This window comes from Callospermophilus lateralis, chromosome 11, assembly GCF_048772815.1.
Source record: "Callospermophilus lateralis isolate mCalLat2 chromosome 11, mCalLat2.hap1, whole genome shotgun sequence".
Classification (NCBI taxonomy): domain Eukaryota; kingdom Metazoa; phylum Chordata; class Mammalia; order Rodentia; family Sciuridae; genus Callospermophilus; species Callospermophilus lateralis.
Window position 1 is genome coordinate 12,106,177 of NC_135315.1, and position 10,811 is coordinate 12,116,987.

Genomic DNA, 10,811 nt, shown 5'->3' on the forward strand with positions numbered 1-10,811 from the left:
ACAGCAGACTGCTCACTTTTCAGACTCTGTCAATAGGCAGTGCTGTCCCAGCCCCGCGAAGGGTGAGGAGTGATGGCCATGGCTCTGCAACCAGGTTTGGAAACACGTGTCAAAGCCAATTCCAACCAGATGAGGCTGGCCTGCTTCCAGTGGCCACTTTCCATCGGAGCTCTGGCCAGGGGAGCCTTGCCCAGATCCAGGCCACAAGCAGCCAGGCCTGTTTGTCCCCCAGAGTCCTTGGGCTGAGACTGACAAGCTCACCTCTCTATTCTGGAGGCTCCATTTGGAAGGTCCAGCCATGAGTCATGGAGCCCGGCGCCGGTGAAGGTAGGAAGGGTAGGTGTGAGCTCAGGGACACGGAAACATCCGGGAGAACCCACCTGCCCGTCCCATAGTTAAACCAGGTCTGTCCTTTCCCTGGCAGTCAGGGGAAGGGGCTGGACAGTGGGGAGGACTGAGATGGTCTCACCACAACTTGGGGTGAGCCATCGGCCTCCTCTAGGGCAAAGAAATATCCCACATGTAGCAGATGGACCTGAGGCAGATGTCCAGGAGCCGCCAGCGACTCTCTCAGCTGGGTTAAAAATACTGGCTAAAAAAATAAAATATGCCACTGCCACCCCCAAAACCCGCTGGAGAATGCGGCAGTCCCAGAAGGCAAGGCAAGGCAAATGTTTTGAGTTTAGCTATTAAGCATAGTTTCCAGCGAGTGTACTCATGTCTTGAAACGAAACAGATGAAAGCAACATGTGTCAATGGTTGTAGGAAGGCAATCATGTCATCAACAGGAAATAGAGAAATTGAACACTGAAGCTCAGCCCAGAACTTAACTCTTCTCCTGCCCTGGTCCCCAAGGCCTGCTGCACGGAAGACTGAGGGAGCCTCCTGCACAGCTGCCCTGCACCCACCCCCAGGGCCTCAGGAGCCTCTGCAGGGATCATGAAGGACTGCCTGAGGACTGCGCGGGTTTCCTAAGAGAAGGTGCTTTTGCGCGGGTTTCCTAAGAGAAGGTGCTTTGGGGGTGAGGAGGAGCCTTCAGCTCTGCGTCCACAGAAGAGGAAGCTGCAGAGCTTCTCCGTGAAGCGGCTGCAAGGCTTTGGCGGTGGCATCACAGTTAAGAGTTCCTGGCAAGGGCAGTGCCAGATGCTGGCAGGGGCGCAAAGCCAAGGCCAGTGTGCTGGCTCTGAGAGGGCGGGTGGCGCCACCAGGGAGTCCTGCAGGCCCCAGGAGTCCTGCTGGGGCTCTGGCTGCACAAGCCGCAGGCAGGGGCCTGGGAGATCCCTCCTCACCCACTCTCCCTACTGAGGACAGAATAATGAGAGTGTGCACCTGCGCCTCGGCTCACCCCAGGGCGCCGCGCGAAGGATGGTGATGTTGGGCCTAGGCAAGTGCAGTTCCTGTCCCTGTGTTTTAGTCATTTTTTTTTTTTTCACTGTTGTGACTCAAAGACCCGCTACAACAACTGTAGAGGGCTCAGGGTCTCAGAGGCCTCAGTCCATATACAGCCAGCTCCATCGTGGCGGAAGAGCATGGCAGAGGGAAGCAGCTCACATCATGATCAAGAAGCAGAGAGAGAGCCGGGTGTGGCACACGCCTGAAATCCCAGCAGGTTGGGAGGCTGAGGCAGGAGGATTGCTAGTTCAAAGACAGCCTCAGCAATAGCAAGGCTGTAAGCAACTCTGTGAGATCCTGTCTCTAAATAAAATACAAAATAGGGTTGGGGGTGTGGCTCAGTGGTCGAGTGCCCCTGAGTTCAATCCCTGGTACCAAAAAAAAAAAGAACCAGAGAGAGGACTCCACTTGCCAGATACAAACATATAGCCCAAAGCCACGCCCCAATTCCCACCTCCTCCAGCCACACCACTTCAGTTACCACTCAGTTAATCCCTATCAGAGGATTAATTCACTGATTGGGTTAAGACTCTTATAACCCAATCATTTCTTCTCTGAACCTTCTTGCCTTGTCTCCTGTGTGAGCTTTTGGGGGTACCTCACATCCAAACCCCAACACCCTGTGCTCAGAGAGTGGTCCGAAAGGCTCCTTGAGAGCAGCCTTGTGCTTTCGCCTCGGTGAGTGCACACTGTTGTTCTGAGGTCGCCTGCCTCGTGGCTGGCCCTGGGTGTCACATGCAATGATATATCAAATCTAAGCATCAAACAGATAAAGAGGGATCGTGGAGCTCTGGGGCCCAGTGGTACCAGACAGTGCTGGGGCTGTACCTGTCACCTGCACCGGAGTCCTTGGGGGAGGTCTCAACAAATGCAGATTCCAGAACTTTGCGCCAGAGACTAAGAAGGTCAGCTTTAGGGGTCAGTGGCTTAGCCCAGTGGCTTCGAGACTAGCCCACACCAAGGCATCCTGGAACAAGTGGATGGCAGCATTGTCATTCCGTGCAAGTAAAATGCCTCAATTTCTTCTACTGTGATTAAGAAGTGACCTTTTGGAAGGTCTTGATGCTGGATTCCAGTCATAAGTGCTCTGGTATTCACTCAGAAATGTCTTTGTTGGAGTCTACTATACCTGTATCAGTCAGCTCGGGAGGCCATAGCAGGATGCCATAGATGGGGTAAGTTGAACAACAGGATTTGTTTCTCAGTCTGGAGGTGGAGTAGACCGAGACCAGGGTGTCAGCGAATCTGGTTCTCTTTCTGCTTGAAGATGGCCGACTCCTGGCTATGTCCTCACAGGGCGAAGAGGGAGCTCAGAGGTTCTTCCTTGCAGGGTACTAATCCCACCATGGGGGTGCCACCTCAGTGAGATCTAATTACCTCCTAAAGGTCCTGTCTCCAAGTATTAGGGGTGACGTCTTCAACTTATAAATGTGGGGGGACACAATTCATCCCCTAGTACCATGTTCATGGAGCTTCCCAAGGAACATCACAGGTGGGTCTGACCCACGTCTGTGAGGGCGTTTGCCACACACCTGGGCACAGGGCAGCGTCAATGGCCATCGAACACAGCCTTTGGCCTTCAGGATCCCTCACTGTGCGAGAGACAGACACAGGAAATAGACAGTGTAGCAATGGGGAGGGGCCAAGCCAGGGATGTCCCCAGGGTGCTCAGGGAGTAAAAGGGGGCACTGAGCCCACCTTGGATGAGATGACAAAGGTACAGAACCATCCAAAGGAGCTGAGAAGGGCAGCCCAGGAAACAGAACAGCTTGAACAAAGGCTTGGAATCCAGAAACAGCCTTGGGAGTGGGGACAGCTCCCGCAGAGCTGTATCTTAGGTGCTAGCAGACACGGTGCAAGGCAAGGGGGGCAGAGGGGCTGTGGCCACTGCCAACACTCTGCTAAGACGGTGGCCTCAAACCTGATTGGGAGGAGCTATGTGACCTGAGCTGTTTCAGAAATTCTGTATTGTGGGCGGGTTGGGGCGGGTTTCAATGAGCAGTAGGATTTAGGAAACAGGGACAGCAAGGGAGTCCATTACACTAAGAGATTGCATTTATTTAGATATTTACACTCTACTTCAGCTCCCTAGACTCTGAGGTGGGAATTCATGTGAATTCTTAGGAAATAGTCTTGGGAAAAGCCAGCCACGGAGTAAGGAAGTGGAAGAGACACAGAAGGAGGGAAGCCAAGTAAAGGATGATTCCCTGCCCCCAACCCCCAGGAGGGAACTTTGGGCCACCTCTGAAAGCAGCGCAGGCCAGCCCTTACTGTGTCCTGGAGTGGTGGCGAGGGAGCTGGAGGTTTTACAGCCTCATGAGTCAGTCATGGTGATGGGTGGGGGTGGGGTGGGGATGGGCACACAGATACCTAGGGCTCTCTGAACTGCAGACAAAGCAGGTTCTAGAAACTTCTATCAGAGATGCAGAAGGGAAAGTTGTGAGTGAAGCACGAAGAAACTGGGGACCTGGATGGGAGGAGGGGATCAGAGACCAGAGCCCTGAGGCCCTCTGCCACCATTATGGCACTGCCCAAGGACTTCCGGTGTATCCCATGAGCGCTAGCCTCAGCCAGGAACTGGTGCTTGTGAAGAACAAGTGTGGCTCAAACCTAGAATGTCAAGGAAAGCTCCAAACAGGACTGCTGAATTGGCTCCATCTCCAGGATGAGGGTGAGCTAAAGATTCCTTCCAGTGGGAAGGGGCAGGCCCTAGCAATGAAAGCACTCCTTTAGTGCTGGCTCTGTGTTGACCTCGAGAGCTAACCGTAAAGCCCGTTAACGGCTACAACAGGGCTTTGCAGCAAGAGTCGGGGCCCATCAGGGTCTGCCACTGACACCAGGCAGGGTCACCTCCCCATCCATTAGCGACTCAGTGCCCTTTATCTCCACAACCAAGATGACTCTAGCTGTCCTACTCACCTCTCTGATGGTTATAAGAATAAAAGTGGGATTCCAGCCTGAGCAAGTTCTCCAAGAATGTTCAAGGCACCTTGTTAACTCAGAGCACACCCCACTTCCTGAGTGGTGAGTGATGTCGGCCAAGGGCTAGCGGGAAGGAAAGGGGCAGCACTAAACAAACCCTGCAGGTCGATGGCTGCCCTTGAAGGCTTCATGCAGATGATAAGCTGCACAGGCTGCAGCTCTGACCCTCAAAGCCTGATACTGATAGATGCCCCAACCACAGATATCACCAAGGCATGTGATCTCTACCCAAAAAAGCAGTTAATCACCGAGCACTGGAGTTAGCTCTTCAGATTGGAGGATGAAGAGCGATCAAAGTTGGCCATTCAATAAGACTCGACAGACCCCGCGCCAGATCCCTGCCTGCCTTCCCTCCTGGGGCCAGGCCAGCCTTCTGAGGTGCTCTAAATCTCTTCAGCCCCCAAGTTAACCTCTTCCCTGTCACAGTGAGGAAGAACGTCACCATCTCTCTCTCGGAAAACCAGTACTGTTGGATGACGTGGCTGAGGGATCCCCATCCCACCTGGCCCCTCCCCATTTTCTCCCTGGTAGGCCCACAAGCACATCTCCCTCCAAAACACTCAACTCTGGGCCCCGTCCTTTTATAGAGCCTGATTGTCTTGAATTCTAAGTTGCAAGAAAAGAGTCAAAACTCAGAGAGTCACCTCTGAACGATGCTGGGAGTCAGGGCACCTCTGCCAGCTTCTCTGTCGGGACTTGAACTGTCTTCTTGTGGGAAACCTGGGTGTGGGGCTGGGAGCCTGTGGCCTTCCCTGGGGTGGCCAGGCTCTCCTTGGACCACAGGGTCTACATCAAAGCCCTCATCATGGCAAGGAAGTCTCTGCCCTCGACGTGCTTACTTTATTTTTAGTATAAAATGAGCTTATTAGTAATAACCTTTTATCATTTCTCCCCTATAGTTGATGTAACAAATAGTAGGGTCTTAGACATAAGTAGAATCCTAACATAAATGCCATTATTTGAGTCTTGATTGCTTTTGTAATTTCCTTCTGCTTCTTCCCACAAAGACCTATTCTGTTCCTTCCATAAACGCATCCAATAAATGCAGAAATAAACTGGGGAAAAGCTGTACAATTTTAATAAACTACACGACTCTCACATGAGACACCTTTCTCAAGAGGTTCCTTCTAAGGGTTCTCCACCGGAGCAGGAAGATCCTTGATGCTGGTCACCTGCTTGTTTTTTGAATGAAGCACCTCTATGGCTGTTACTGTGTCAACTTCTTCCTCCCTGGACCAGTGCAAGCAGATGCCACAGTTCCTCGTTATTCCTCTTGGTTTCCTTTTTCCAAATTGCCCTATATCCCTTCGGATAATAATAATGAAAAAATCCTTGGTACATCCCCACAATCACAGATATCACTAAGGCATGTGAGCTCCACCCAAAAAACAATTAATCACTGAGCACTGGCGTTTCCTTTTGGCAGAAAACTTCATTCTAGATTCTGTGGGTGAATGCTGGGGACACGTGGAAGCTACCCACAACTTTACGGGCAAGATCGATTCACTCTACATTCCCAGCAGCTCGCCCTAGGCAGGGATACAGCTCTGGCAGGTGCCCTGGGTGTCTGATTAGTGATTGGCTGTAGTTGCCCACAAAACTCCTAAGCCACAAAGGACCTGCTGACTGCGGACTTGCCCAAGCTGGGCTGGTCAGTAAACGGCAGTCTGGACTTGAACACACATCTGTCTAACTTCAAAGTCTGGGCTCCGTCCAGTACATCACACACATCTCTGAACTAAAACATCTGGGTTACCACATCACAAAAATCAAAGCTTGGCAAGACTCACGATCCTAGCATCTCATTTCACACATGATTAGTTCTATACCAGAGCCAAGGACTCATGACCCTGACCTCAGGCACATCTTTACTGACCAGGGGTTCTGGGTAAGAGAGTACAGAAGGCTCATGTCCATGCAGTTCCCTGGGGAAGGACAGACCATGCTAAGCTTGTTTCCAGTGATCTCCAAGTTCTCTCTTCTCTAAGAGTAAGCAGGCTGAAGTGTGTAATATCTATTAGCAGATGCGTTTCTCAGAATTTGGATTCAATTCTGGAATGGATCATACCATCTTCCCCTATCAGCCTACACTAAATATCTATGATAATTTTCCAAGAGCAAACCAGATGTAAGGAACTAACCAACTAACCCTTGATTCCATGATTTGGAAGGTGCATAACATACATTTGATGGAGGAGAGTCTGTTCTGGTCTGAGTACATACAGCTGCACAGGACAAGTCTTTCTTCAGGGGACAGACACTCTGTGATCTCTGGTAATCCTGTCACCACTGGGAAAAGGGTTCTTTGGTGAATTTAAAAAAAGAAAAAAAGAGAAAGAAAGAAGACTGGAAGTGAAGCCTGATCAACTGAATAGATCACAGGTGATCAATGGTGCTAGAACCTTGGGCTTGGGCTTCCCAGGACATTCTGCAAAGGACTAGCAGGGGCAAACAGTCATGGAGCGGAGGTGGCCACAGAGGTCCCAAGAGGGCTCCTGGCTCTCTTCTGCCCTCCTGATTCTCCTGCCTGGGCCCCCATGTGCCGGTCCACTCTAGGAGCTTGGATCATGGCTTGAGATGCTGAAAACCTTTTGCCAGGGCAGCAGTCATTTCTGCTTCTGGAGAGAAGGTTTTTGCAAGGAACAGGAGTGAGAACCACAGGCCGCTGGGGCCACAGTGAGGCAGTCTTCTTAAACCTGCTGGGGACCTGTGCTCTCTGAGAGCTGTGCACAGTCCTTCGCACTCTGCAAGTGCTCGGAGGGGGCTGTGTCATTGCTGCTGGTGATCCAGGGCTTTTCCTGGTCCTTTGAGGATTCAGGCAGCTCTGAAAAAGCCCATGAGGAGGGCTGGAGGGGCTGAGGTGTGCTGGCAGCAGCGTAGGTACTCTAGGAACCTCCGCCAGCCCCTAGCCTTCTGAAGGGACGGCCCAGGAATGCCGTCAGAGAGCCCTGCTGCAGTCTGCAGAGGGAGGCTATAGTCCTTGGGCAGCTGTTCAAGTGGTCGGTCCATTTCAAAGGCCTTTTGTTAAACTTCTAACAGCCAAAAGGACTGCCTGAAGCTGCCCTGGGAAGGCCTGGCAATTCCAGTGACCTGGAAGGCTATCAAGCTCCTCCAGCCGGGAAAATGGAGAGCTCTGCAATCAGTGCAATAAATCAGGGATGGGTCCCCAGGGGCCACAATGACCAAGAGGAGGTTCCCTGGCCTTTGGGATTTATTGAAGGGTCACATGCAGGTGTGCCGAGCAGAAGGCAGCAGAAGGCGACAGGGAGGCTGGGAAGAGCTGGACGGGATGTTGCCACTGCTGCCACTGCTGTCTATTGTCTCCAGGGCAGTTTTCTACTTGAACGTGGTCTTCCTCCTTCCCTCCAAGGTTCCTTCTGCTCGTCTAGCATTAGCCATGGGATTCAGAACTGTGCCCGCGGCTATGATCTGCTGCTGCCAGTTAGTTCACTGGCGACTTTGGGCAAGTCCCCTCATCTGTTTGAAACACTGGCTTCTCATTTATGAAATAAAGCTGTTGGGTGTCACCAGGCCTGCTTCTCTCTGCTGGACCATGGGGCATCTCAGGATGATGCAAGGAATGGACAGGAAAGCCCCTGAGGGTTCAACCCTCCTCCCAATACTCCCTGTCCCAGGCAGCACAGGGTGTACTTGGGTCCTGTCCACAGGACCCCACCTTCTCTGCAAAGCCTGAGCTGGGAGCGTCAGTGAAGACCCAGGCCCGCTGTCATTAAGGAAGGAAAGATTTCTCCCTGCCACAACCTACTGCTTCCCAAGTATCTTCACTTGATTTGAATTCTTGATTGCCATGGTAAAGGGGTGGGCTCCAGTGGGACCTTTGATCTTCTGGCCTTCCCCAAGGTTCTGGGGTCTGTGGTTTGGCAGAGAAGCCTGGGTTAGCAATCGCTACCATCCGCAGGGGGAAGAGCTCAGGCCCAGATTGCTGTCAGGTTCCCGGCCAGGCCGAGTGTTACCTGGCGCTTTGAAGCTCGTAATGACTCCAGACCAGCTTCTCAAGTCAGCGGCTACAAATGTTAATAAAATTAAAGCCACCTGAGAGTTCAGCTTGGCGATCCTTTGAAAGCAAGTCTGTGATGGGTTATTACCCTCAATTACCTAGTTGTCCACTCTCTTAGCTTGGGGTTAAACTCTTAACTCTTCCCTTTGAAGTCATTATCCTTTTATCTATGACTGGACCAAGGAATTTCAGGACAATAATCAATGGAAACTTCATAAGAATAGAAGAGCCGGGAGGGGAAAAGGTGTGAATATCCCTTTAACTGTTGGCCTATGAGGAGGAGGATGGGCAGAAAAGGCACTGTGTCCCCAACTTGAAGAAGAGAAAAAGGGGAGCTGATAACAAAACCACCCAGCCAGCAATCTTCAGACCTGAAAAATACAGAGAAAGGGATCACTTAGGGCCGATCAGAGGGGCAGCCCTCATCAAAGGCGTAGAGAAAGTAATGAAGCAAAAAGACACAATTAAAAAATGGGCTTAATTAGGGCTTTGATGTCTGACACGGTACACGACACTTAAAGGGGGAAGGGGACTGAGTCCTCATGCCAGGAAATGGCTTGTTAAAAAGAGCTGCCTCCAAAGAGGCTGGGACAAGGGGAAATCTCCTCCCTGCTTCTCCCAACACCAACTCAGTCTCATGGAGATCCTCACTATCCCGAGGAAAAAAATCAACTCTTTTTTTTTTTCCTTTTCTTCCCCTTTCTTTTTGGCAAAAGTCTGAGTTCCAGGAGGCAGCAGCTCTTTCAGGATCATTACGCTGCCTATCTTAAAAAGAGAGAGAAGGAAAAGGGTGAGAAGGAGCGTGTGTGCGTGTGTGCGTGCTAATAACGTTGGAAACGTGCGTTTCATTTCTCCTTTCCCTTTAATCCCATTTGGAACGCTTGTCGACACAGAGAAGATGAAAATGCCAGAGGAAGAGCCCGTCTCTGCAGCTTCCCAGCCGCACTGGAAGGAGCAAGGAGAGATCTCTCAAGGAGCCGCACCTGCCCCTCCACGCAGCCCGCGCCTCCCGGCCTGACACCGCATCAGCACGCCCCAGCGAGGGCTGGAGAGGCACATTTCGCCCTCCGTACAGATCCCCCACTCCTTGTTTAGAAAAAAAAAAAAATAATAAAAGCTCCCTTTATTGTGTGCAACATCTGGAAAGCTCCCTTCTCCATCTGCCAGGCCCTGACAGTGCTTTCAACCACTGCGTCCTGGAGCTGGAGGAAGCTTGGGGACGGCCGGGGGCGGGGTCAGACAAACGGGGCTGCCCCCCTCCTTCTGCGAGGTGTGGGAGCTCTGAACCCCGAGCCCTTGGCCTGGGCTTCCTGGTGCTTGAGTTAAGGAAGCCCTTATCCACTGTGGACAAGCTGCCTTGAGACCCAGCGTTTGTGCTGAGGACTGGGCTGGGAATGAGCCTGTTGGGTTTTTATTTTCAAACCTCCCTGTCTTGGTTTTTATTCTTATTTATCTGTGCTCTCAGCCAGCACTCTGGAAAGGGAGCAGGTTTTGAAAAGCAGAATGGTTTATGTGAAAAGATCAAAATGTTTCTCATACTTTCTCCAAAGGCCTAGGGCTCTTTTCTCCCAGGGACTGAACTTTCTCTCTCAGAGAGTAATCCTTTAAAGCCTCAGCCCTCATTTCTTTTAGGTCACTCTTCCATTTCTTGGATTTAAAGGAACCAGAGGGGTCACGGATGTGGGCATGTCATTCAAACTGAGCCACGGGGCTCTCACCACCCTGCTTCTCGGGTTGGGGGTTAGAGCTGAGCATGGGTGAGGCTTCCCGGCTGAGAGGGGCACATGCCCTGGCCCAGACAATGAGAAGCCACAGAAATGCAGTATAGCTCAGGCGACCCTCAGGGGTGGCAGATGCCCTGGGCTGTGACTATTTCTACCTGACACATAGTTGTACACAGAACCCTATGTGAGCAAAAGGTGCTGAACAGCCTAGGAGGCTAGGATGCATCTGCTCCCAATTAATGTCAAGGCTAAAGTTAGCTTAACACAAAACAAACTTCTTCGGATCAAGCGTAATTATTGTAGATACATAAAAGCTGCTTTATAATATGATTTGCACAGACCCTGGAGGAACTTCTACTTGGACTGGAGGGTTTCATTTGCTTTCCTGTCAGAAGTACAACTGCTCAAACATTCAACTGTGAAGAAATGAAAGATTTAAAAAGCACTGTAAGCCTGAATCAGCCTGCATTTGGAATCATCGGAATCTCTCCTCACTCGGGGCTTTGCCATTTTATAATGGTTTTCTAATCTTTGCCCATTGGACAGTAAGATGCTCAGGGATGTTTGTGCAAGGAGGGGAAACCATTATGGAAAGACTGGAGATTTTAGGGTTTTCAAATGCCCTGGGTTATTCTAAATTACTTTTGAAAGTGTTTTAGTGTTTTCTCCTGGCAAAAAAAAATATATGATATGAA

The 10,811-nt window shown here is 51.0% G+C and overlaps 1 long non-coding RNA gene across 2 annotated transcripts; it reads left to right on the plus strand.

Annotated features, from left to right (window-relative positions):
• The first annotated feature begins 248 nt into the window (after positions 1 to 248).
• LOC143409287 (uncharacterized) lies at positions 249 to 9,420 on the plus strand. 2 transcript variants are annotated; one of them, XR_013155622.1, is made up of 3 exons: positions 249 to 327; positions 856 to 981; positions 9,286 to 9,420. It is a non-coding gene; the product is annotated as an uncharacterized LOC143409287 (long non-coding RNA). The 2 variants fall into 2 exon arrangements; XR_013155623.1 differs by having other exon boundaries at positions 252 to 336.
• The last annotated feature ends 1,391 nt before the right edge of the window (positions 9,421 to 10,811 follow it).